The sequence below is a fragment of the Lissotriton vulgaris genome, chromosome 3_1 (assembly GCF_964263255.1).
Source record: "Lissotriton vulgaris chromosome 3_1, aLisVul1.2, whole genome shotgun sequence".
Lineage (NCBI taxonomy): Eukaryota > Metazoa > Chordata > Amphibia > Caudata > Salamandridae > Lissotriton > Lissotriton vulgaris.
The window spans coordinates 70,252,842-70,279,826 of NC_141689.1; the positions used below are offsets into that span (position 1 = coordinate 70,252,842).

Here is a 26,985-nt window from a genome sequence, read left to right on the forward strand (position 1 = left end):
GTTTGTGCTGGTGTGCAGGTTGTAGCCAAACAGCTAGGGTGAGGCTGCATTCCTAGATCATGCAGAGCAGGTTTGTGATAACCAGAGGCTAGGCCAAAAGTGTTTTGAGGTCAAAGCCTATGAGACAGCAAAGCTGTCTGGTTTGAAAACGACATATTGGGTCATTCAGAAATCTTCCCTGGGAATACATTCCGTCCATTGCTTACCATTGGCTTTCTGGTTTATAAAACACATTTGCTTGCTTCCTATTTGCTAGCTTCATTGGTTTTAGGCTGTCCAGCTTGAGTTCGTTTCTTCCCTTGCCCCAACCCTATTTACGGTATTCTTCCAGAAAGACTGAATTTCTGTAAACAGACCTTTACATTTTGCTCTAGTCTTGTCACATTTGTTGTGCATTCAAAGACTGAGGTCAAATTTCAGGCTCTCTCTCCCAGGGAGCTTGGTGTTTACTTTGCTTTCTCTGACTTCAAAGTGAGAGGATATATGTGACGATCATGTTGGCTACTAAGGGTGTGCTTTACAATGTTTTTTTTCTAGCACAAAGCAACATTTAAATGTCTGTAAATGAACTGTGCAGATATTTCAGAATATAGAAAGCACAAGTGCAGCACATTTATTGTTAACTGTGAAGAGTGGTGGAAACAAATATTTTTATACAATCAAATCAATATACTGGGCATTGACATTGCCACACTATCGTTTGGGTGCTGTATACTTTTATCAGAAGAAATGTAGGTCTGTGCAAATGTAATGGTCATTTCAATTGAAAATATGGTAGCGTACTGTCACTACAGACAACACACCATATGTTACCCCACTCTACTCTGCACCTCTCCACACTTCGCCACTCTACCCCCTCCACACTGCGTCGCTGCACTCTACTCCGCACAACTCCAGCCACTCCACATCATTGCACTATACTGTGCAGCACTCCACACTATGCCACTCCGCGTCACTGCAAGATGTGCAGCACTCCACACTATGCCAATCCAGTCGGCCCCACTGCACTCTACCATGCGCAACTCCACACTGCACTATACCTTACTCCACTCTACGGCATTTCACACGATGCCCCTCTACTCTATGCCAATGCACTCTTCGCCACTGTACTTTATGCCACTGCACTCTACTCTGAATTAGTCTCCTGCGCTGTTCTCCTCTATACAAATGCGCTCTACGCTGCTCTACTGCACTCTACGCCAGTACACTCTAAGCCGCTCTATTGTGCATCACTCCATTTTATGCCACTCTAATGTATTCTACACCACAGTACAGCTCTTTACCTGACTCTACCCTGCACTGCTCCACTCTACCCTGCACCACTCCACTCTACCCTGCACCACTCATCTGTACGACACTTCACTCTACTCTGAAACAATCTACTCTATGGCACTACACACTACTTCAATGGATTCTACACAACTTTACTCCATGCCAATGCACTTTACGTCAATCTACTGTGCACCACTTAACTTTACGCCACTTCACTCTGACGCTCCTCTCTAAGACACTCCACACCAGGATAGTTCACTCTGACGCTCTACACCCTTAAACTGTACTCCCCTCTATGCCACTCGACGAGACTGACACTAGTCCACTCTGGCGCTCTACGCAATTCCCTCTATCCCACTCCATGCTACGATACTCCATTCTAATCTACGACGCACTGTTCCGATCCACTCCACTCTAAGCCAGTTGACTCTACAACACCCTACTCCACTCCAATCTCGCCACTTCACTCTGCTCTACACCACCCCACGTCAATGTCACTCCACTCTATTCCACTCAACACCCTTCTACTCTGACACTGTACTCCCTCGACGACACTCCACAACACTCTATGCCACTCTTTCACACAACCCCACTCTACTCCATGCTCCTCGACAACACTCTGAGCTACTCCACACTGGTGTAAGACCCAAGGTATAAAATCCTCCCTCTCAGCAGAAGTGGTGGAGCAGGAACTGTCACTGGATTGACACTGGCCTCGGACAGACATGGGGACGCAATCGGGCTGTGTTGGACCCGGCCCATTAGGCAGGTTCACCCCTAGACTTTTTGCGTTTTCCTAGCCTATTTATGGAACCTGGTATTGGTGATTTTAGGCCTCTGCGCACTTTTTCACTGTGGTACAGTGTAAAGTGCTTGAGCTCTCTGTGGATGAATGGTGAGTGACCTGCCCTCCCATAGGAATGAATGGGGAATCTGTATGCCCATGGTAGTTCCTGATGCGTGGGGAGTGCAGGGGCGAGTTTGGTATGAGAGAACTCGTGAGAATGAATGCCGCAAAATGATGTATGCGACATGGCTGTGTCTAGTCTAGAAGTCCTACTTTTGGAAGTTGGCATATTTGTGCCAGTTGGTGCTAGCGTGTGATTGGCTGGTGAGCCTGGCCCAGAGTGCATGGGCCTGCTTGTGGATTGACTGTCTGGTCTGAGGATGACAGGGGCCGGAGAGCCCAGGAGGTTGTCTGAAGTCAGCCCATGGATGAAAGGCAGCATCTGCTGCCAGGGAAGTGGGAGGAGATGGCACCTGATAGTGAAGGGCTGTTCCTGTGTAACTACAAAGCTGGCTCCACCTCCCGCTGGGCGACTGACACCTCTGTCCCTGATACTGAAGGGGACTTCCCTCTAAACCAGTCCAGCTGGTTCTCACACTGCCTGCTTCAAAGGACTTCAAAGAACTTCAAAGGTTTTGCACTGTATAAAAAGGGGTTGTATCCCCTTCCAAAATGTTCTTTTTTTCAACTTGAATCTGCCAGGGGCTGCTGCTGCTTGAGTCAGGGGAATCCCTGGCTCTGCCCAGCCCCTGGGCACCTGATGGACTTTCCTGGACTCCTGGGGGACCCCTCTGCCCTGCTGGGCTGATGGGGGGGACTTTGCTTTGCCCCTGAGACTCTCTGGGACCTTTGTGCAGCATGGTGGAGCTGCACTCCTGGAAGGACCTTGGTACTTTGTGTCTAGCGCTTTGGGAGCGCTTTATGGCCCCATAGCGCTGAGGAGCGCTTTGCCCGCCTTGGCGAGTGCCCACCTCGCTTATTCTGGACTTTTATTTAATTTCGGCTGCCCACGCCGGTATTGCCGATATTTTAAAATGCCTCCCCGCCTGCCTGCCTAAAGGAGAAGGGCCGCTGCGCTGCCCGCAGCGACCCGGAAGTGGATGGCCGGCCGGCCAATCCCAGCGCGGCCGGCCGGAAGTCCCGCCCCCGCAGCCCGAGAGGAGAGAAGCTGCCCGGGGGAGAGAAGAAGGACGAGTGATGGCGGCGCCGGTGTAAGCAGGACTCCCGTGTCTTGGGGAGAGCCCTGCTGGTGACCTGGATGATGTTGCCGGTCTCCCGTGATTGAGAGGGAGACCGGAGACGAGGAGAGCCCCGACGCGAAGGCCGAGAGCAGCTGAGCTTGCAGGCGGGACTCCGTGATGGAAGAGGAGCCCCGCGCTGCGCAGAAGGAGAAGCCGCCGCCCGGAGGAGCCCCGCCCAGGAGAGCCCGGTGAGTTGAAGGGCTGGGGGGCTCCGCGTGGGCCACTGTTGGTGCCTGCTGAAGGCACAGTGCCTGCGAAGAGCGGCCCCACTTGGCAGCGGGCCGCTCCAGCATCTGGGGGCATGTTAATGAGCTCCGTGCGGTGCCGGTCGAGGCACCAAGTAAGGGCGACCCCGAATGGCAGTGGGTCGCCCCACCGTGATTACAGAGCTGCGAAGGGCTCTTGAGGGCCCACCTTGCTGCGTGTTGGTGCCACTTCGAGGCACAGAGACAGGGCGGCCCCGGATGGCAGTGGGCCGCCCCAACGTGGGGAGAGCCCAGGGAGACCCCTGGGAGCATGTGGCTTCAGAGCCTGTGTGGCTCCAACGTGCGCCGTGTTGGTGTAAGAGCCTGTGTGGCTCCAGCCATTGCGCCTAAGGGCCAGTGAGGGCCCTGGCGCAGTTTTTATGATTCTCAGCTGCTCCGCAATTAGGGGGCTGCTGCACCGTTTAGGCGCAGTTTCAGTAGAGAGTCCCGGTGTGGGACAGAGAGGGCACAGTGGTGCCAGGCCTTCACAGTTGCCCAGCACTTTGTGGGCAGCTGCCACGTTTAGGCTTTTTGTACTCTTGGACTGGCGCTGCATGGCAGCGCGCCCTGACTTTGGACCCAGGGCATCCTTGCCCCAACAAGGCCAGTTGGCCTAGGGACTGCCACAGGTAGTGGCTTATGTAGTGTAGGCGCAATGTGATTTCTATGTTTTTAAATAGTAATTGCCTACTGTGTGTTTTTGCGCTATTGATTTATTAGGCACCTCTGAATGTTTATGCATTATGTGTCTTCCTTTCCATGCGCTGCACCTCTGAATGTTTAGTCATCATGTGTCTTCTTGCGCTGCACCCCTGAATGTATTTTATTGCATCATGTGCCCTATTCTTAACACCTCTGAATGTTTAGTCATCATGTGTCTCCTTGCGCTGCACCCCTGAATGTATTTTATTGCATCATGTGCCCTATTCTTAACACCTCTGAATGTGTTACCGCATCATGTGTCTTCCTTTCCATGCGCTGCACCTCTGAATGTTTAGTCATCATGTGTCTTCTTGCGCTGCACCCCTGAATGTATTTTATTGCATCATGTGCTCTATTCTTAACACCTCTGAATGTTTAGTCATCATGTGTTTCTCCTTACTACTCCTCTGAATGTGTTCATGCATCATGGGTAAGGTGTTCTGGTTTATGCCCCTAAATGTGGTTATTCTTAGGTGGTTGTCTTTTCTACTCCTCTGAATGTAGGTTTATTGCATCATGAGTAATGTATTCTTTCTTAGACCCCTAATGCTGTGTGATACTTAGGTGGTTCTTCTTTCTTAGTACAGGTGGTCCTAGTAAGGTCCTGGTTCCTGTTACCAGTGGTTACTGGTTGTTATCTTTGTGATTACCATTTTATGTTTTATTATTTCTTATTCTAGAAGTGCTATATCTGACTATGACAGTGGCCCTTGTGGCCCTGTCTTGTGTACATAATCCCTGTGAATATTGCCCGTGCCAGTTGGCACTATGTATATGTGTGATTTTATCTGATGTGTTTTTACAATACAAAAGTTATTTTTATAATAACCTTGTGTGGAGTCTCTTTTGTGGTGTGCCTAGTATGTTGTTGCTGTTGTGCGCTGGCGCAAATGCTTTACACATTGCCTCCGAGTTTAGCCTTACTGCTTGAGCCAAGCTACCAAGGGGGTGAGCAGAGGTTATCTTGGCGTGTGACTTCCTCGCCCTGACTAGAATGGTGGTTTCTGCCTGGCTATGGCGTCAGCCTTAGCCTACCAGAAATAGCCAGTTCTAACAGGCTGGATATGGACAAAGCTGGCACCTTACACGGCCTTCGTTAAAAGGTGACAAAGACCGTGATTGCATCAACACTGGCGAGCCTGGGGCGCCTTATGCCAGAGTCCATGCTGCCCACTGGGAAGTGCTGCTCTTGTGCAGTATCTGAGCTCTGCTGAGAAGTGCAGGCACCAGGCATACCTCCTTCAACACCAGAAGTGCAGGTGCCTGGACTCGGAGTGCTGCCATGTCAAGCTGTGGATGGGAGAAGGTGCAGCCTGGAAGGGCCTTTGGGCAGTGCCTGTGGATGCCTTTGGGCAGTGCCTGTGAATGCCTTTGGGCAGTGCCTGTGGATGCCTTTGGGCAGTGCCTGTGGATGCCTTTGGGCAGAGCCTGTGGGTGCCTTTGGGCAGAGCCTGTTGATGCCTTTGGGCAGTGCCTGTGGATGCCTTTTGGGCAGTGCCTGTGGATGCCTTTTGGGCAGAGCCTGTGGATGCCTTTTGGGCAGTGCCTGTGGATGCCTCTGGGCAGTGCCTGTGGATGCCTTTTGGGCAGAGCCTGTGGATGCCTCTGGGCAGTGCCTGTGGATGCCTTTTGGGCAGTGCCTGTGGATGCCTTTGGGCAGAGCCTGTGGATGCCTTTGGGCAGTGCCCGTGGATGCCTTTTGGGCAGTGCCTGTGGATGCCTTTTGGGCAGTGCCTGTGGATGCCTTTTGGGCAGAGCCTGTGGATGCCTCTGGGCAGTGCCTGTGGATGCCTCTGGGCAGTGCCTGTGGATGCCTTTTGGGCAGAGCCTGTGGATGCCTCTGGGCAGTGCCTGTGGATGCCTTTTGGGCAGTGCCTGTGGATGCCTTTGGGCAGAGCCTGTGGATGCCTTTGGGCAGTGCCCGTGGATGCCTTTTGGGCAGTGCCTGTGGATGCCTTTTGGGCAGTGCCTGTGGATGCCTTTGGGCAGAGCCTGTGGATGCCTTTTGGGCAGTGCCTGTGGATGCCTTTTGGGCAGTGCCTGTGGATGCCTTTTGGGCAGAGCCTGTGGATGCCTCTGGGCAGTGCCTGTGGATGCCTCTGGGCAGTGCCTGTGGATGCCTTTGGGCAGAGCCCGTGGATGCCTTTGGGCAGTGCCCGTGGATGCCTTTGGGCAGTGTCTGTGGATGCCTTTTGGGCAGAGCCTGTGGATGCCTCTGGGCAGTGCCTGTGGATGCCTTTGGGCAGTGCCTGTGGATGCCTTTGGGCAGAGCCTGTGGGTGCCTTTGGGCAGAGCCTGTGGATGCCTTTGGGCAGTGCTGTGGATGCCTTTTGGGCAGTGCCTGTGGATGCCTTTTGGGCAGTGCCTGTGGATGCCTTTTGGGCAGTGCCTGTGGGTGCCTTTTGGGCAGTGCCTGTGGATGCCTTTTGGGCAGAGCCTGTGGATGCCTCTGGGCAGTGCCTGTGGATGCCTTTTGGGCAGTGCCTGTGGATGCCTTTGGGCAGTGCCTGTGGATGCCTTTGGGCAGTGCCTGTGGATGCATGCATGGATCACCGAGCGATTGGAACAGTGTCACTCCAAGTCCGCACATCGGTGCTATTTTGAGACAACCATAAGCAATGCAAGTGTCTTTAGTCCGAAGCTGACTGCTAGTTCAGGCGTGAACTTGTCTGAGTGCGTGCAGTGACTGCGCATTCACACATGCTCTGCCATCAACTAGCAGACTAAAGACGTTTAAACATTTTTTTAAACCTCTTTATTGATCCATATTACGTGTATTGACTAGATTGGCGAGGCCAAACAATAGACAACAAGTAGTATTTTTACTTGATAAAACTGTCCTCGTGGAAGGAACCACGTTTTGTTGCTCGAAGTACTCCTTATAACTGACTGAAAATAATGGTTAAAAGTGGTAAGGGTCTGCAGATACCCTAAATAGGGAATGCCCCCCACCCTTTCCCCACAAGGGTCTCCTGACCACGGGTGAACCCCCTTTGATACAGGTAATGCACGGCGTTGGCTACCAAACTGGACTCAAGAAGGCAGCGTTATTCTAAGGTTCATGTAGCTCCTCTGTGTGCCTTGAAGCCACGCAGCACTGCATAGACCTATCTGAATGACACGGGCATTGGTTTCTCATTCCTAATTCATTGTACTGAGCTTGTGTTATAAATCCCGCACTAGGGCCCCCTCCAGTCTGCGCATGCACACAGTACATAGGGAAACATTAAAATCCTCAAACAAGACTTATGTACTTTGTGAGAAAACGTGGCCGCATTTTTATTCAGTATGCATGATCAGAGCCATGTCTTAAATCAAGATGGCGAAGCTATAATCCAGTTCCCAGCGTCATAAATCATGGAAGTGTCATAATGTAATGTTATGTTATATTTACTTTTGTATAGCGCGCGGCTACTCAAAAAGAGTGTCCCGGCGCTTTGAGTAAGGAGAGCTACAGCACGATAACATAACACAGTTAAAAGAAGACAAAAGGCAGAGAGGGCAAACAACAAAGCGGCCTACTGGGTAAACAACCAGGTTTTGAGACCTTTTCTAAAAGCAAGTAGGCTGGTGGCATGGTAATAAACCACTAACGGGGTCACAAATCAGTGTGGCATGGTAATAAACCACTAACAGGGTCATAAATTAGTGTGGCATGGTAATAAACCACTGACGGGGTCATAAATCAGTGTGGCATGGTAATAAACCACTAACGGGGTCATAAATCAGTGTGGCATGGTAATAAACCACTGACGGGGTCATAAATCAGTGTGGCATGGTAATAAACAACTGACGGGGTCACAAATCAGTGTGGGATGGTAATAAACCACTGACTGGGTCACAAATCAGTGTGGCGTGCTCATAAACCACTGACGGGGTCACAAATCAGTGTGGCGTGCTCATAAACCACTGACGGGGTCACAAATCAGTGTGGCATGGTAATAAACCACTGACTGGGTCACATCAGTGTGGCGTGCTAATAAACCACTGACGGGGTCACAAATCAGTGTGGGATGGTAATAAACCACTGACTGGGTCACAAATCAGTGTGGCATGGTAATAAACCACTGACTGGGTCACAAATCAGTGTGGCGTGCTAATAAACCACTGACGGGGTCACAAATCAGTGTGGCATGGTAATAAACCACTGACGGGGTCACAAATCAGTGTGGCATGGTAATAAACCACTGACGGGGTCACAAATCAGTGTGGCGTGCTAATAAACCACTGACGGGGTCACAAATCAGTGTGGCATGGTAATAAACCACTGACTGGGTCACAAATCAGTGTGGCATGGTAATAAACCACTGACGGGGTCATAAATCAGTGTGGCATGGTAATAAACCACTGACTGGGTCACAAATCAGTGTGGGGTGCTAATAAACCACTGACTGGGTCATAAATCAGTGTGGCATGGTAATAAACCACTGACTGGGTCACAAATCAGTGTGGCATGGTAATAAACCACTGACTGGGTCACAAATCAGTGTGGCATGGTAATAAACCACTGACGGGGTCATAAATCAGTGTGGCATGGTAATAAACCACTGACTGGGTCACAAATCAGTGTGGCATGGTAATAAACCACTGACGGGGTCACAAATCAGTGTGGCATGGTAATAAACCACTGACTGGGTCACAAATCAGTGTGGCGTGCTAATAAACCACTGACGGGGTCGCAAATCAGTGTGGCATGGTAATAAACCACTGACTGGGTCACAAATCAGTGTGGCATGGTAATAAACCACTGACGGGTCATAAATCAGTGTGGCATGGTAATAAACCACTGACTGGGTCACAAATCAGTGTGGGATGGTAATAAACCACTGACGGGGTCACAAATCAGTGTGGCGTGCTAATGAACCACTGAACGGGTCATAGCTCCTCCTACTCACCCTGCCGGCCCCACTCACCCTGCCGTAAGGCATCCCCAGGCGAGCGGCCTTTCTTTGGTACACCGCCAAATGTTGTGCTTTTTTCTGCCAGCACTGCCACAAATGCTGTTGGTTCGGTGTGCATGGGTGGGCCTTGAAGCCCTGCTTGCCAGTCCCTGTATTTTTTTTAATGTAACTTGTCCATGGGGAGAGCGCATCCTTTAAAAACCCTGCTACCTTTCTGGGGTGCGCTGCAAATCCCCTCTATGGGGGATTCAAAAAATACCTGAGACCTCGTTGGTTCACTCTTCTTGCCAAACGTGGAGTGTGGAGTCCTACCCACCTTGATGTAGCCACCAGGCTGCCCCCTAAAACCGCTGCTTACGTATCCGCGGCAGCTGTTATGGCGCCGGCCCTCGATGCCCACGTCGTGGGGCGGCCCCTGCAAAGCTTGTGGCATTATCCGGTCTCCTGGAGGTGGGTCAGACAACAAATTAACAGGGAGAGCTGAGCCAAGGGTCTGGCTTGGATCTTCGACTGTGCACGACCTGAGCACTGAAAATATTTGCTATGTAAATCCTACTGCAAAATATGGTAATCCCTCTTTAAAATTAAAACAAAGTGTATTTCTTTAACACGTGGAAGCTTTAACATTCATAAGGCACACTCTTAACACTTCACTGAGAAGTACTTATTAAAGTGATCATTTTGTACTACTGGTATTCTGAACTCTTATATTTGAAAGTGCTTTCATGCTCGATAAGAAACGAAAACAAGTTTTGGGGATATACATTATTTCCTTAAGATCACACAATTTAAGTTGTGAAGCCGTGATTTATCCAGGATTTCAGGGTCTCCCATTTCTCTTTGCCGATGTTAAGGTTTTTTTTTTTTTTTTTTTTTTTACCTCTCATGTAACTTAGTGCAGTTCTTAAATACAGCGCAGACTCCACTGAGCGCTGTACGGGAGCACCTGTTCCATGACACAAGGTCACGTGCATTGCTTATAGGCTGGGGAGATTAAGTGATGTGCCCAGACACAGGATATTGAGCCAACGCGGAAACGCCAACCTGCTTCCACAGGTTGCAGCTCTGACAGTAATGCCACATCCTGGAGGGAGGCAGGCCAAAGCGACATGAACGCTCGGCTACTTATTGGCGCCAATTTCCAACAGGACCTCGAGCTGAGCTATATCCAGACTTCAGGCTCGAGCCTGGCTCGAGCTTTCAGGGGCTTGGCTGCCCACCTCTGGGGTCTTCTAGGAGAGAATGTGATGCTTCTTTCTCTTCGCCTCTCAGCCGTGTCCTTGTCGGAGCAGCTGGAGTTTGTTGCAGACACCGCTGCTTGTTTTTAAATGCTTGCTCGAGTGCTTGTTTGCTGAGAAGGTTTGGTCGTGGGCAGGGTGCCACCCCTGCCGGGCACGCCAGGAGTAATTGCTTTTGGAAGGTCACATTTCTTTGCAGTAATCTCTCTCCGGCTTTGCAATGCTTTCATTCTTTGTGGGTGCCCCAGAGGCATAGATGCCCTGGTCTGCAACCAGTGGTAGCATCACACCAGCTGGAAATACAGTTCCAGTTCACTTCGCCAACGCAAGCTTAACATAACACCATGCCTACAAGTTGTACAGAGCTCTCAAGCAGTTACATATATGAATTATTAAAAAAAACATAAGTAAACTTCCCCAAAGGAGGATTTGATGAGCCTCCCCAAGTATAGCGCTACACAGGCACTATGCGGCATGAAAGGACGCCCCACAGGGCAGGTGCTGGGGCCAAAAGCCTCTTCTTTTTTTTTTTTTTTGTATTCCTCATATACCAGATTGGGTATTCTAGTTAGGGCATCTCCTCCTCCCTACATTGCGATTCACGAAACTTAGAGGATTATATCCTTAGTAGGGAGGGAGGGCGAAGACCCCGCTCTAGACTTGGCTGTTTGCTATGTCCGCTCCATACCATTTCGACCTTGAAGACCCTTTCTTAGGCAGGAGAACAAGCACCAACAGTACCCAGGTGAAATCATAGGAACACTGTCATCGGTTCCGCCAAGCCACAAGGGCCGCCCAGATCTTATCTTGACTAGAACTATCACAAGCCATATCGGACTCACTCACATAAATAATATATTTCAGGCATTCCGTGAATTTAGGGGCATTCTCTGACTTCCAGGCCTTACAAATTTCACGCCTTGATAGAATAATTATATAAAAGCCTCTTAAATGGAACTCCGTCTAGAAGGTAGGATCCCTGAACGTAGCTGGGGCTTACGGTGATTTGGCTGTTGACGGTAACATTTACTTGGCTGACTGGAGACTGTGGGTAGGTGTGTGATGGCAGAGTGTGACATCTAGGTAGTCTGGCACAAGGCGCTTATTAGATTTAAAGGCCTGCATTAGGACTTTATAGATGGCTCTGTTCTTGGTGTCGCCCAATCTGTTGCTGGTACGTGGAGGTGGGAGCATGTCATTTACAAAGTGGATGACTTTGTCATGTAGAGCACAAGAATAGGTTGGTAGGATGATGCAGTAATCAATTCTGAGTCGTATATTGTAAATGTTGAGCAGGTGGAGACATGTCACTCTTGGAGTGTTTAGGGTAAACGCCTCTTTCCTCACTGAAGGAATGAGAGGTCACGATGGGTTGCAGCGGATGGTGCACTAGCGGAGTCTGGGCGAAGAGGATAGCCTCAGTGATAAGAGAAGGACCACTAGATCCAGGGAACTGCAGGACGTCAGTTTCAGGAGCTCGGCATCCAAGACTGGAGTGCCATCCAATGATGGATCAGAGGAAAAGTGAGACTGCCATCCAATGTTGAATCAGAGATCTGCAGTGAGTGCCATCCAATGTTGAATCAGAGATCTGCAGTGAGTGCCATCCATGGTGAATCCGAGATCTGCAGTGAGTGCCATCCAATGTTGAATCAGAGATCTGGAGTGAGTGCCATCCATGGTGAATCAGAGATCTGCAGTGAGTGCCATCCATGGTGAATCAGAGAACTGCAGTGAGTGCCATCCATGGTGAACCAAAGATCTGCAGTGAGTGCCATCCATGGTGAATCAGAGATCTGCAGTGAGTGCCATCCAATGTTGAATCAGAGATCTGCAGTGAGTGCCATCCAATGTTGAATCAGAGATCTGCAGTGAGTGCCAAACAATGTTGAATCAGAGATCTGCAGTGAGTGCCATCCATGGTGAATCAGAGATCTGCAGTGAGTGCCATCCAATGTTGAATCAGAGATCTGCAGTGAGTGCCATCCATGGTGAATCAGAGATCTGCAGTGAGTTCCATCCAATGTTGAATCACATGTGATTGGAGAGGAGCAGTGAGTGCCATCCATGGTGAATCGGATGTGATTGGGGGGGAGCAGTGAGTGCCGTCCAGTGGTGATTCACAGGTGTGATGGGCACCAGCAGTGAGAGTTGGGAAGGAGACCATGATTCGGGTAGCATTTGCGTGATGGAAGATGGACAAGGAGCGAAACTTGGAAAGCCCAGAGGGCAAGAGGTGGAAACTGGGGTCTCAGCCCCACAAACAGTGTAAGAATGGGTAGAGCGAGTTGACACCTAAACCAGTTTAGGCTGTGGACACCGAGGCGGGTGAGGGTGGCGAGCTGTGGTTGGTGATACGTTGGGTCAAGGGCAGAAGTGAGATCGAAGAGTGAGGGTCAATCATTGTCCTCACCAGTATGGATGACGTTGGAGATGTGGGCGAGCGCGGTTTTTGAGGAATGACCAGCGTGGAGAGTGGATCCGCGTGTTGCCTAGGCTGTTGGGGTGTAAGTAATCCGCTGAACGATTAAGACCAGTTTGTAAGCAGCTTTGAGAAGGGAGTAGTTGGCAGAGGTAGAGCCTGTGATAAGCAAGTGAATACAATCTGTGCACCAGCCCTGGGAAAGGAATGTTTGTTATTCTTGTAGGTAAAAACTATCTTGGTGTATTTTACTATCGAAACCAGAGGCGCCCTGTTACAAAGGAAGGGGCACACATGCAGAGCTGTGCATGGGCCAACCTGCATTGGGCACAGCGGCAAGGCCTTTGAGCCTGTGTCTAGCTGTTGAAAAAAGACTGTTGGAGTTTACAGAGCAAATCAAGAGTGAATGCACCTAATCTCTAAACATACGATCCAATTCAACACTTAAACTGTTAATCATACTAGAGTATTATAATCCATATCCTATGCTTTATGTAAATTTTCATCTGACACGTGTTGCGCTTTACGAACTTTTCACCTGGTGAATGTTTCACTGTAATTTATGGCTTTTTTAAATCGCTGTTTATTTGTATGAATGTTACGTTTGACGGATGTCCATTTTTTTGGTACCAAATAGGCACGTAGCTGTCTGAGTTCCACTATGAACTCTACCAGACAATTACCATCCATATTCGGAGATCTACCCTGCCAAGTACCACGTATCGGGCGTCAGGCTAACGCATTTCAGTGTGGTAGTCCGCATTGCCACACTTAAATGGAAGGTCGCACATTTTAGCACCTCTTCAGCTGTCAAAACAGGAGCACAGTTAACGGACCATTATTGTCTGAATTTAAGCTGGAGTGGATGCGCGTGGTCACGGTGCGCTGCTGCGTTCTCCCAGCAGGCTCGGCTCCTCGCAGTTCTAGTTGCTGCTACAATGTAACACATTCACCCGGCACTGCGCGCGGCAGCATTACTGATACAATTGAGAGCGAAGTCTGACACTTTAAAGGTGGTCCTGCCATTCGCGGTGCGAGCGGGCTTGGCAGATCAGGAAAAAGTTTTGGCTGCTGGTGGCAATAAATGGAAGTGAGTGCAACGTACCGCTGCTCGTATGGCGGTGAAAATATATCCATGAATCCCACAACCAGACCAGAGGCAACCCCACAGTAGTAGCAGAGTGAACCTAGTCGCCAGGGTGGTTCCGAGGCTAGAGCCTGCTTAGAACACACCAGCAATCTTCAGAATCATGCCAGGCAGCATTGCTGCGGGCGAGGCCGCCGGGAGAGTCCTAGTTGGTCATGGCAGGCAGCGGCTACCAGCCTACCAGCAGGCGCTTTACTGAATTACCGCTTGCTGCAAGGAAGTTCCTGTGGCAAGATTTTTTACTCCAATGCTTATGCTGCTATTAATGCTTAATACAATTACCTTTTTAGCACGTGGGCATACTCACTCATGCTGCTACGTCTGTCTGCTCAGCTGTTTTCAGCGCGCTAGTCAGAGATGCATGTATTTTAAAACCCTGCTGCTACAAATGCAGTGAAACAACAAGGGCTTGTGATATCTTTTAAACCCCTGAATCTCTGTTGTAGTGTCCAGTGGATGTATGCCCCGGTCCGTTAACTGGTCCTTAACGGACTGCTCATGGCTGAAGTCCCAAGTTCTGTCACCCGTTCCTGTGTACCATCGCCGGGCTGGCATGGTCGGAAGGAACAAATCAATTCAGTGTAAGTTTGTCCTAGGCATGGTTTCAAAGCTAAGTGCTTTCTCAAAGATTGAGCACAAACATGATAGCTCAGCACAGGCCCTTCCAGCTATTAGTCAGTAATGATTCAAAAACAATCCCTGGCATGGCTTCCCTCTTCTGGAGCTCTGGGGCGAGTGCATTTCAAGCTCTGCAGCGAACAACAAATCCTCAAATATTTTAAAACTTTTTGACCAGCTATTAGCCTTTGAGTTGCCATCCGTGGCATTTCTGCATGTGTGAAGAATTGCCTTGTTGGCATACTGTACCTATCAATTCTAAACCTGATATGGCACAAATGCAAAAAAACAGACCAATCCTGGATGGAGGTTCTCATCCTAATGATCATGAGTCCAGAAAGTGGCCTTTACTGGAATAAAAGCGTAAAGTATCCAGGCAGATGTTTGGTGCTCTCCCACGTCCGATTACTATAGGGGCCAGGACTTCTTGGATGGCTCGTCAGTTAACCGCTTACCGATGAGATAGTCGGTGAATGAAGGACACCAGTTCAAATCCCGCCATGGCCAACTGCACCTTCAATGTCTTAAGGCTAGTAAATTGAGTACATTAAAGAGAACAGTAAAAACTATTTACAGTGCTTAGAAACCGCAGACGTGGGGTACGAAACACTTTAAATATTACTATTTTGTAGTTTTGCAGCCAGGCTCCTGTGAACATCTGCATTCAGTGAACCCTCTTGGTATCAAGGAGAGAAAATATCAGTGGCATGGAGCTGAGCGTAGGCAAACCAATGGGCCAAGAACTAAAAATGTGTATTGCAAAAATAACTGATGAAGGCTGCTGTAGAACTAAAGGGTGCCGAAACGCAGCACATTTAAAATACTCCAAAAGCCACATAAATACACCTGAGTGTTATTTGACACTGTTTTTCTGTTTAACAAAGCTCTTAAAATAGCAGCTGAGTGTAATTTTTGTTAAGTTGTCCACCTACATTTTTACATGGGGTGTGTGCACACAGCAACCCAGGATTTACATTCCTTACTATTATGTTACTATTTCAGGAGTGGTGCGTTCGCCTGTTTACCAAATACTCCTGTAGACTCGAACTGGAAATTTGTTTTACAAAATGTTCAAAACTTACCAAAACTGAGTAGGTCTTAAAACTGTGCTCCACAGAATCTGGAAGCGGCTGGAGTTTAATCATGAATATTCGATGCAACAACTGAGTCTTGTTCTGTGTCCTGGGGCAGTCAGTTGTTACTGGATAGTACCTATGGGGTATGGTTGCCCACTTCTATTACCCCGGTCTCCAGGTACTGCGGTACTCCAGTAGAATAACCAAGTCACTCCATTGTTACACGCAGGTCTCCATGTGTAGGAAGGTGGAGACTCATTCCTGGACGTTGGAGAGGGCTTGGTTACTGGCCATCATCTATGGAGTATGGTTACCGACCCTTGGTACTGCTGTACTCCAGTATAACCAGCTTACTCCATTGGCATGTGCAAATCTCCAGGGGTAGGAACTAGGAAGGTTGAAACCTACTCCAGGACGTCAGTAGGGTTTGGAACTTGAATCCGGCCTGGTACAAGGGCATTCTCTCAATAAACCCAACCTCCATTCAGGGCCATGTCTTTGAAAGAAGAATCCACCTTTATTTAAGAATAAGAAGTGTATGGTATTTACAACTGTAGCGCTTTCTAGGGCAGAGGTGCTTCATTGTGCACTGTTTATCATCACTTCTATGTTAAGGGCTCTCAAGGCAAGTGACTGGACTTCTAGTGATGTCCCTGGGGCTGCTCCGCGAGCTTGGATCCCTTGGGGTCCCCATCTTCACGCTGACTGTGGTTCCATTGGCCAGAGGCTGTAAGCAAGAGTGCCAGACCGAGTGTTACCCAGGGTCTCCATGCCATCCTCTGCCTGCCAGCTTCAGTGGCCCTGGGACATGGAGGTCTGAGCCCACACTGCAACTCTGCAAACAAAAGGCGCCCCCTGCTGCCCAAGAATACTCACACTTGATCCTTTGGAAATTACATTTGGGAATCCTGACCCCATCAGAGTCCAGTGCCCCCCAACGTCTCCTCACCATCTCCGAAACATTGCAAAAATTCACTAGACAAGTGCTACCCAAACTTTTTAGGACCACAGCCCACTTTTTTTAGACCGGCAAACTTTCCCAACCCATCCGCCTTTGAAGGATACGAGGCGGTGCGACATTTGTCTGCGACTTATGCAGGATACGAGGCAGTGCGACATTTGACTGCGACTAACGCAGGGTGTGGTAGCCACTGTCAGTTACACTGCACATTTTCCACTGAAATGGCCCTTAAATGTATACAGACAGAAGCGTGGCGAACAAAGCAAACAGCGCACAGTTCATAATGTGACAGTGAATATTTCTACTCCATGCATCACTAATAAGTGTGATTTTTTTTGATCATATTAAAACCTAGGTCCAGCAAACCTCAGAATTACAAAAAAACAATGCTTCATTTTTGCTTCCCTCACTGCTGGATGAATACAGTTCATTTACAGATATTTACATGTTGTGCATTTTAAAATCTAACATTCTACTTTGTCGCAATTCACTTAAAAAACGCCACTCATTTTGCTGGCAGATAAATTCAAAGTGAACACCAATCCCATGTTAAAAGAATAAGCAGCCTGGCGTTGGACCACTGTCTTTGAATCGCCAGCAAATGTGACCAGTTACACCTTGAATTTAAAGGCATGTATTGCTCTTCCTTTCACGACCCAGAGTTTGGGGAACGCTGCACTCTACACATTTAGCAATGAAGCAAACGGTTTTGAGGTTTCCTTGGTCACCATGACCTTACAGTTCTCCCTGGAGGGCGGGACCGGATGTGCCGTGCGGTTTGCAGCGATAGGTCTTGTGTGTGTCAGTCACACTTCCTTAAAGGATGCCTGTGCACACAGATGCCGTGCAGCACTTGGCTGCACCCCTTGTCATTCATCACCTGACCGTTGCAGATGCTGAACACCCCCTTCTAGCGCATTGAACACGCGTTGCTTTGTGTTCCCAGCTAGCTCGTGACCTTCATATTTTTGGGCGGGAAAGATTCTTTCAAATTGTGACGTCAGTGGGTGTTTTCTGCTGTTCTACAGGGGCCGATTGGTATATGTTTGGGAAGCTGCAGCCATCAGCCAATGTGATGGTGTCTGGCAGGCTTCTTCTGGTGGCATCACCACTAGGATGGAGGGTTTGCAGCACTAGCCACGTCTACAGCACGACTCTCCATGCAACCTGAAGGCCTTTAAGCGAAGACCTGGTGGGTCCACCTGACCTTTCACCCTTCTCTGGTTGAAGCCATGAGTGCATAGAGTTGGTTCATGTTACCTGGGTCATTGCTTCCTGGAATGACCGCCATGCTTGGTAAATTAACTCCCCGCTAGACATTCTGTTCATCAGTGTCTGTCCGTCCCATTCGCTTGGTCGTCTTTGCACAGAGTCCATGTTACGGAGAGATCTGGTTGTGCGCAAGGTCACGGTTTAATTTCCAAAACAGAAGTTCTTCCCTAGAAACCTCCTGAACCTAACAATCGTGGGGTGCTTTTAATGTTCTTTACACTTGTGATATTCTTACCCTGAGTTGTAGAGCGCGCTGCACAGTCCCATCCGAACGCGTTGTGTATGGGTGAAGGAGAGATGGCGAAGGCGTATCTGGAACAGATACCGCTGCTTGCTGGCACCGAACACAAATTAAGGGGACCCTAGGGCTGGCGTATAAGTATTCCCGCCAATCTTCTCCCCATACTGCGGGTTGATATAATTGCCATGCTGTCGGAGTTCCTAGATCAGTCAAGTTTACATCAAATTATGCTCCACTAATTAGCATAGAATGAGGCCAAGTTGAGGCTGGTGCTCACTTGCGTACGGTGGGGAGTCTGGGATGCTGGCTCCCCACTGTACGGGAGACGGGGCCCCATCTGCTGCCACCATCCGCTCCTGTATTGTTACTGTGCCTGGTTTTCGCCCAGTGAACCATTCTGATAACTTTCCTCTGAGCTCATTGTCTCTTCAGTCTGTTCAAGGAGCGGGGGGTCGGGGTTGGGAGTCTGTAGACAGGCTTCAGAATGATGACCCCTTCAACTGTCCCAAAGATGGCCGCCCTGGACTTCATAAGGTGTGTAGCTGTGGAATTCTCTGAAGTTCATTCTCCTATCTGTGTGTAGGTGTCCGACAACTTACAACCCTGGTCCCGTCCCAGCTCTATAAACCTCCTGGTCCCAGACTCCAGCACCTAATCACATTGTCTTGGAAGTTGGTCTCTCATTTTGGGTGGTCCGTGTTGTTCCCAAGAGTCCATGCCAACCCAGCCTGTAGGAAATCCAGACATGAGACCAAGTATGCTAACTGTGTTTCAATGGCAGACTTCAGGGCTTTTATTCTGTCTGTCTGTATCAATGCATCTACTTTCTGAAGCTCCTATATTGCTACTCTTGGTATTTTTAAAGATCCCCTGCCATTGTTGTGTTGGGAAAGAACAGTTGACTTCTATCCTACACTGTGACGTAGTTCACAAACTCTAGGTCGATGCCTGTAGCTTCAGGAAGGATCTTGAAAGCTATGCGGGGAGCCGTCGCCCTGAATTAGTAAAGGCTGGACCCACCAGGTGACCATGAAAGAAGGCTGGTTTCATGGCCGTTCCCTAGTTAGGGTGAATCTACTGAGTTAACCAGTACACAAGATGCCTAGAATAGACATACCTGCAAAAGAGTCAGTGGTCTACCACGGTGGACTCTAAATCCTGCGACCCGGGCGGGCTTTAGTGCTGGTGGCGCGCAGTGCTACAGTGTTAGTTGGTGCCCACCAATGACCACCTCCACCACTGATTCTCTCACTAGCACCCTTTAACAGTGACCAAGTCTCCATAACCGCTCTCTCTCAGATGCATTGAATTTGTTATATAGCGCTACTCATACCATTAACCCCTTCCAGGCTCATGACGAGCTGGGCTCGTCATGGTGTAGCCTCCTCGCACACTGATGACGAGCCGAGCTCGTCATGAAAGCATTGAATTTAGTAAATCCCAGCATAGAAGGAGAATTCCACTAGCGCGGATGTGGTTAAAGGAGGTTAGAGCACTTTGCATCACACACACACTGAACAGATACAATCAATCATAGGTGTGTGTAAATCAGTGTATAGGAAATGTTACATAGCCAAAGGACTAAAAGTGTAGGAGTCGCGGGTCATCCATACTCGTAGGCAGTATAGTTTAGGAGTGCTTGGTGTGGAGAAGCACAAACTCAGTCGAAAAAAAACCCAGCATAGTTGGGAGTTTTCTTTAATAATGGGAATCTATTTCTACCCAAATAAACCCGTTTTGTAACATTATTCAATGTTCTATACTTTGCAGAGTGTATGCACTTCTATGATAAAAGTTAATTATTAACTCACTATTCTATATTAGGACTTTGAGTAATAAATTGCAAGTAACAAAAGGATGGCTCTTTTAAAAGCAGTAACCTGCTGATCTATTTACATTAAATGCACTCTCTAGTCTACTTGGTACACGTTCTTTGCAGCAGGCTTATTAACCCTCTGTGCTAACTTCACAAAAGTAAAAAACCTCAACTTGACAAAACTCTGATCTCTGTCCAGGAAGAACATTAATCACAGGAGTTATCTTTACATTTTTGTGACTCTTCATCATTGCAGGGGGAAAGGATCGGGCAGCATAATAAAGTTGCAAACACAGCGCCCCCATGAAGCCAGCACCCGGTGCGATGGCACCGGACGCACCACCCTGGAGCCGGCTCTGCCTGCAATGGACCTGCTGTGGACTCTAAAAGATAGTGGATTGGCAGTCTGTGTAGATGGTGCCTCTCCGTCTTGGAGTATGAATTCTCTGGCACCATTTGACCATGTAGCGCCTTCAACTGCGGTCAAGAGTGTGTTTCATACTGGGAGGCTGGTGAGTCTGTGGTGACGCGTGCAGCAGCACCAGGCAGCACTAACCTTTTGTGAAGTCCGTATCTGAGGGCAGGTGCCACTGGCTCCTGTCCAGGTGTATTTGCCAGTGCTTGCCCGGTCAGGGCTCCAGACAGGGTCGTCCATGTTTGTAAACAGTGACCTCCCGTCGTGCTGGTATAAGCTGTAATTGGAAGCGCAGCGGCGGCTTGTCTACCAGGGCCTGCTGTTCCTGCCCCCTCTTGCCGGGCCACAGTCTAGAATTTCTTGTACCCTGTGCCTCTCGTCCATCATCTAAAAGTGTTCAATGAAGTCAGGGTGACCAACCATCCGTAAATTTCACGGACCGTCCGTTATTTTGCTCTCATGTCCTTTGTCCGTCATCATTCCTTTTACGGACGCTTTTTGTCCGTCATTTTGGGATTGCTGCAGCTGTGCCGTTTCCCTGCGACAATCGCAGCCACCCCTCACTTCTCTTTCGAACTGTGGGGGCTGCAGCAGCCCCGCCGGACCTGGCACAGACTGTGGCTGATAATCACATAAAGAATGACAACGGGCCGAGGGTGTATTGAATCCCCTGATAAGCGGGGGTGTCAGGGGCCCGATAACATTATTTCCTAGACCTTCCTTCCGTGGATCGGTGGCTCGCAGGTCAGTCCCTGGCAGAGGGTGCAGTGACTGGAATGCAGCGAAATGCACCTGGTGATACTGCCACATGTGTCAGTCTGGCATAAGAGGTCAGATGCTTGGATTGTACATGAGGCTCTATGTTAAGATCTGTTTATGCAGTTTTTCACAATCAAAGTTTGTTTCCAGGCTCCCTTTTTGCTGTTGGATGTGTTTCTCTGTACACTGTTGCCATGTAACGATCACATATATGTAACCGAGATTGTAAAGTCTTGTAATGGGCCCTAGGCCCTCATGCTGGCAATCCGTCACACACAGACACAGGACACACTGGAGGTATGGTGCAACTGGCCCAGAGCACGTGGGCTCGGCCTCTTTTTATTAATGCTGTGTCACCTGACCAGTGACATCAGTGGTGGGTGGGTGTTAAGTGTAGATACAGAGTTAGCACTAGAACGCTGACTTATGCTGGGCCACTACAAAGATGAGAATCTTCTTTCTGCCAGAACCACCTGATCAGAACAGCCCGCAGTATACATACAGTGCCAACGTTTACATGGCAGGGATCAGCAAAATAAAGACCCTTCTTATTGAAACAAGATGTGTGTCTATACACATGTGTGGTCTACTAAGCCCCGATATTGATGCTGAACTTGGAAATGGTGTAGGGTTGTGGAAGTCCCCGTCTCTCTCACTTAAGCCCCAGATACGCCCCTTAGATGTGCAGGGTTGTGCATGCATTTTGGGACCAGGTCCATTAGCTTCCAGGTTTGATCTGCAGAGAGATTATTTGGACATTGGTAGAGGTGGGCGAGCCACTGAAAGCTCCAGCCTGAAGCCTGGCTATGGTTCGGCTCGAGGTCCTGTTGAAACCTCGAGCCCATAACGAGTCGAGCTTTCTTGTAGCTTCTTTCTGCCTGCCTCCCTCCCTCCCTCAACCTTATGTTGCTTGTCTATTTACTTACTTATATAGCATTGTGCAACATCCTCTGATGTCTGTAAAACGTTCCTTTTGTCCTAAATTCTGACCTTCTGTCCTGAATTTTGGCCCTTAATTTTGACCCTTTGTTCTTATTTTTTACACACACTGTCCTGAATTTGCACTCATGCCAGTTGGTCAGCCTGAATGAAGTCTAGTGATTTGGCTGCAAGAGAAGGGTGTGTCTTGCTGCTGAGCTTGCAGTGACAGCAAGAGAATGCGGTGCCGTACTGAGCTTGCAGTGGCTGCAAGGGATGGGCATACATTGCTGCTGAGCTGAGCTCGAAGTGGCTGCAAAGGAAGGGTGCACCTTGCTGCTGCGCTCACTGTGGCTGCAAGGGAAGGGTATGCCTTACTGCTGCGCTCGCTGTGGCTGCAAGGGAAGTGCGCGCCTTGCTGCTGCGCTCGCTGTGGTTGCAAGGGAAGGGCAAACCTTGCTGCTGCACTTGCAGTGGCTGCAAGGGATGGGCGTACATTGCTGCTGAGCTGCGCTCGCTGTGGCTGCAGGGGAAGGGCGCGCCTTGCTACTGCACTCGCTGTGGCTGCAAGGGAAGGGTGTGCCTTCCTGCTCCGCTCGCAGTGGCTGCAAGGGAAGGGTGTGACTTGCTGCTGAGCTTGCAGTGGCTGTAAGGGAAGGGTGTGCCTTGCTGCTGAGCTTGCAGTGGCTGCAAGGGAAGGGTGTGCCTTGCCTTGCTGCTGAGCTTGCAGTGGCTGCAAGGGAAGGGTGTGCCTTGCTGCTGCGCTCGCAGTGGCTGCAAATGAAGGGCGTACATTGCTGCTGAGCTGTGCTCGCTGTGGCTGCAAGTGAAGGGTGCGCCTTGCTGCTGTGCTCGCTGTGGCTGCAAGTGAAGGGCGAACCTTGCGGCTGCACTCGCAGTGGCTGCAAGTGAAGGGCGAACCTTGCTGCTGCACTCGCAGTGGCTGCAAGTGAAGGGCGAACCTTGCTGCTGCACTCGCTGTAGCTGCAAGGGAAGGGCGAACCTTGCTGCTGCACTCGCAGTGGCTGCAAGTGAAGGGCGAACCTTGCTGCTGCGCTTGCAGTGGCTCCAAGGGAAGGGCGCGCCTTGCTGCTGCGGTCGCTGTGGCTGCAAGTGAAGGGCGAACCTTGCTGCTGCACTTGCAGTGGCTGCAAGTGAAGGGCGAACCTTGCTGCTGCGCTCGCTGTGGCTGCAAGGGAAGGGCGCGCCTTGCTGCTGCGCTCGCTGTGGCTGCAAGGGAAGGGCGCGCCTTGCTGCTGCGCTCGCAGTGGCTGCAAGAGAAGGGCGCGCCTTGCTGCTGCGCTCGCTGTGGCTGCAAGGGAAGGGCGCGCCTTGCTGCTGCACTCGCTGTGGCTGCAAGGGAAGGGCGCGCCTTGCTGCTGTGCTCGCTGTGGCTGCAAGGGAAGGGCGCACCTTGCTGCTGCACTCGCAGTGGCTGCAAGGGAAGGGCGCGCCTTGCTGCTGCGCGTGCAGTGGCTGCAAGAGAATGCGGTGCCCTTCTGAGCTTGCAGTATCTGCAAGGGATGGGCGTACATTGCTGCTGAGCTGCGCTCGCAATGGCTGCAAGGGAAGGGCGCGCCTTGCTGCTGCGCTCGCTGTGGCTGCAAGTGAAGGGCGATCCTTGCTGCTGCACTTGCAGTGACTGCAGGCGGAAGCCAGAGTGATGCTGCATAGAAGGAGGGGTCTAAAATTGATTCCCAAACCTGTTTCAACAAAAATCCTCTTCGGTAGGCCTGCGTGCAAACAATGGCAGAACTGTTGGCCGTCAAAAAATGTGTTTTAATGTACCAAGCAAAGGAATGTAGGGAGCAAGTGTGGCAAAACTACATTCCTTTTCTCTTCCTGTAAAATGGTAAATATCTGGCGTGGATTAAATGTCCCGCATACACTGCCGGGGGTGGGGGTGTTCCGGAACGCACCAGGGGACGGCTTGGAGTCGAATCCTGAGAACCAGTGCGGGGATATGGTGTGGTTTGGTGGGGTGTATACAGCCAGCCCAATCTTTAATTCTACATTGGTTTGATTTAGTCTATTCGTCTTTCAGCCATGAAGTTTTATTTCGCAATTTTTCCGTCTTCTTTATGCTCAGTTTTTTTTAAATTGATTCATTCAATATTGGTTCTAATCTTAATTCAAATTATTTCGATGTTCTTCGCCGAGTTATACGCTGCATCGGGTATTGCATTTGTCTTCCTAACTCTGATAACCATAAAAGACAAAAAAATGCCGCGCGGCCCTCCAACAGGGTGGCTTCGAAATCGGAAAGCTATTCACAATCCGCTCGGTTTGAAGGGCGGAAGCCGGGCTGTAGGGCCTCAGAGACCCGGTTCTCAGGCTGACCCCTGCAGGCCTTTCCCGGTGTCTCTTCGCCGCCGGAGCCCCCTCTCGCAGGCCCGGCGACGCGCTGCGGGCCCGGCTGCCTTCACTGCCGACTCCTGCGGGTTATTTTGGGGTCCACGATCTTTGGAAGCCCGCCAATTTCGTTCAGTGTGCAGAGAGCGCTTCGTTGCAGCTAGCGCCCAGCATGTAGCGCCGTGAAGACGCTTCACGGCGCTGCATATGTGCTCTGGGTCAGCATCGATCTTGATTCCAATTGATGCACAAATGAATGCGATCCGCCCAATGGCATGCCCGCTGGCCACTTAAAGATTATCTTACTGTACCAAAAATGGACCACCTAAAATCGGGATTTGTGGAAAGGAATCGAGTCTTTTTCTAGTATTTAGTGCGGTGGTCCAAATAGCGCTTTCTGGAAGCCGTCCGCGGGTTCTGATCCCAGCTTCCGCATCTGACCAAACTAATTTCACTTACTTTTCTTGTACCTCAAATGGTAAAGATCTCAAATGCAACATGTAAACAATAAAAATGAAAGTCATTGCCCTGCGCCTTACTGGCCCGATTAAAGGCTTGAATTTTCCCGTAGGCCTGTCAAACGTCTTTAAATCTACTTTCTACTGCAACTCCAAACTCAATTGTTTCTGCTCATTTTGTTCTGCAGTCTCCTAGTTACATTTTTCTTTTTTCTTTCAAAAACACGTTGTTCTCTCTTGATGACCCTTGACCTGTGCATTGTTGCCGCTAGCTCTTGCTGCGCGTGTTCTGTAATGTGCACTTGAAATGGTTTCAGATGTCGCAGATGTTGTGTACATACCAAGGTTTGTTGTACTCCAGCGTCGTATTAGTTTCTGCACATGGCAAGAACATACCTTGCCGCTGTAGGTTGGGTTCGCCGTCTGTTTGACTTTCACGTTCATTTTCTCCAAGGGCCTTTTCTGTAGTTTTCCCCCTTAATTTTCCGTCTTTAACACTTTTGAGGAAGAATGCTGCATTTTTTTCTTTTAAACTTAAAGTTAAAGTTTATTGAAACCAAGCAGAATAAAAGAATAAAACACTGCATCCATAAGATAAAAATTATATATGAAAAACAAAAACATGGAGGTAAGGTGCAGATACATAGTAAAATGGAATCCATAAACACCTAATCTAAATGCATTTTTTTCTTTTAAACACATTTTATTGGCATCTTTCATAACCGTTCTACACTACTACTGCTGCATGGTTGATTGACTGCTGGGTCCTGTGCTGTAGGAGAGTAGGTTACTGCAAAATTATAATGCTGCTGATAAAGTTATGGTGAATGTTCTAAACATTGAAACTTGTCACGTCTATAACATTTATCACCTGCGCCATTCTTAAGCAAGCGAAAGTTTTCTGCAAAAAAAAAAAATGTTTCCCAGAGAATTCATACAAAAATAGGTTGCATGTGAAGGCGAAAGGTTGCTGCTGTAAACCTACATTTTTCGGCAGAATTATTTTTCGCTTGTCGTTTTATTCTTTTTAGTAGTAAGCCATCTTTGGCTTTTATCAACCTCAGCAGTTTAACTTCAGAGTCGCAAATGTCACCCTCTTCAAGTAGACTAGTAAGTCCATTCCATTTCGATGCACGCGGATAGCGCCACCCTTCAAGGAGCCTTCTAAGTTGCATTTTTGGTCACCACTGACAGTCCTCCACTTCCTCACCCAATCAAGGTAGATTAAGGTGTTCCGCGGATGTCGCGCTCTAGGGACGCGTGCACCTCTCGCGCAGCAGAACGAATCCACGCACTTGTAGTATGTCCACATGTCCAGCCTCCAGTGTGAAGCAGTTGATGTATTTGAAAGTTTGTCATAACAGAACTATTCATTCCAAGCATAGTATATCACAGATACACCAAATGTAAATTTGGCCAAGTCCAGGCCAGCCTTGTGAAGATAACAGCAAACTTTTAATGCGTTTTAACAAAATCACCACCGTCACTGGATGACAGTAGGGCAACTGTTCTTTATTTTTTGGGTATTCGCATCTTTAACAGCATCAGTAGCCGATTAGATGGCGTGGTTTAACGATTCAATTCCTTTGTTAATCCTTGGCTGTTCTTTGCATCGGGAAGTTGTTGGCAGGACATCAGTGGTGGGATTCTAGTCCGGATCATTATTCTGTATGAAAGGAAACAAAGGTGAGTGTGAAGACCTTTTCCCCCAGAAACCCCCTTTGTGGGTGCTTCTTCCAATTAGATACTGCGGCCCGTAGCCTGTGTGCATTCTAAATTTAGGTTTTGAACATTGAACCTATAGGAGCTCTTTCAAGTTGCAGGATGGACCATCCCTTGAAGTTTAAATTTAGCATTTCAGGGTTTTCTTTGGCTACGTATAATCGTCTTGTCTGCATTTGTTCATCTTCACTTAGCGTGCTGGGCTTGGCATTCTACCCTACTTGGCATCGTCCCCCCAGTCTACACAAGGGGCTTCTGTCCATATGATGCTTCTGTTGTGCCGCGGAAAACTGGGTCCTCCCTCTTGCCTTGAGATACCCCGACTCGAATGAATATCCCTCTGCCTTTGGCAGCTGTCACTCCTCGAGCTGAGATTCTGCCTCGGCGGAGACACCAGGAGGATCCCTACCGCTCTTTGAAGA

At 49.2% G+C, this 26,985-nt stretch overlaps 1 protein-coding gene across 1 annotated transcript in view; it reads left to right on the top strand.

The window, feature by feature from the left end:
* RAB11FIP5 (RAB11 family interacting protein 5) overlaps positions 1–26,985 on the top strand; it is a 308,395-nt gene that overhangs the window by 36,079 nt on the left and 245,331 nt on the right. The gene's annotated exons all lie outside the window — the stretch shown is intronic.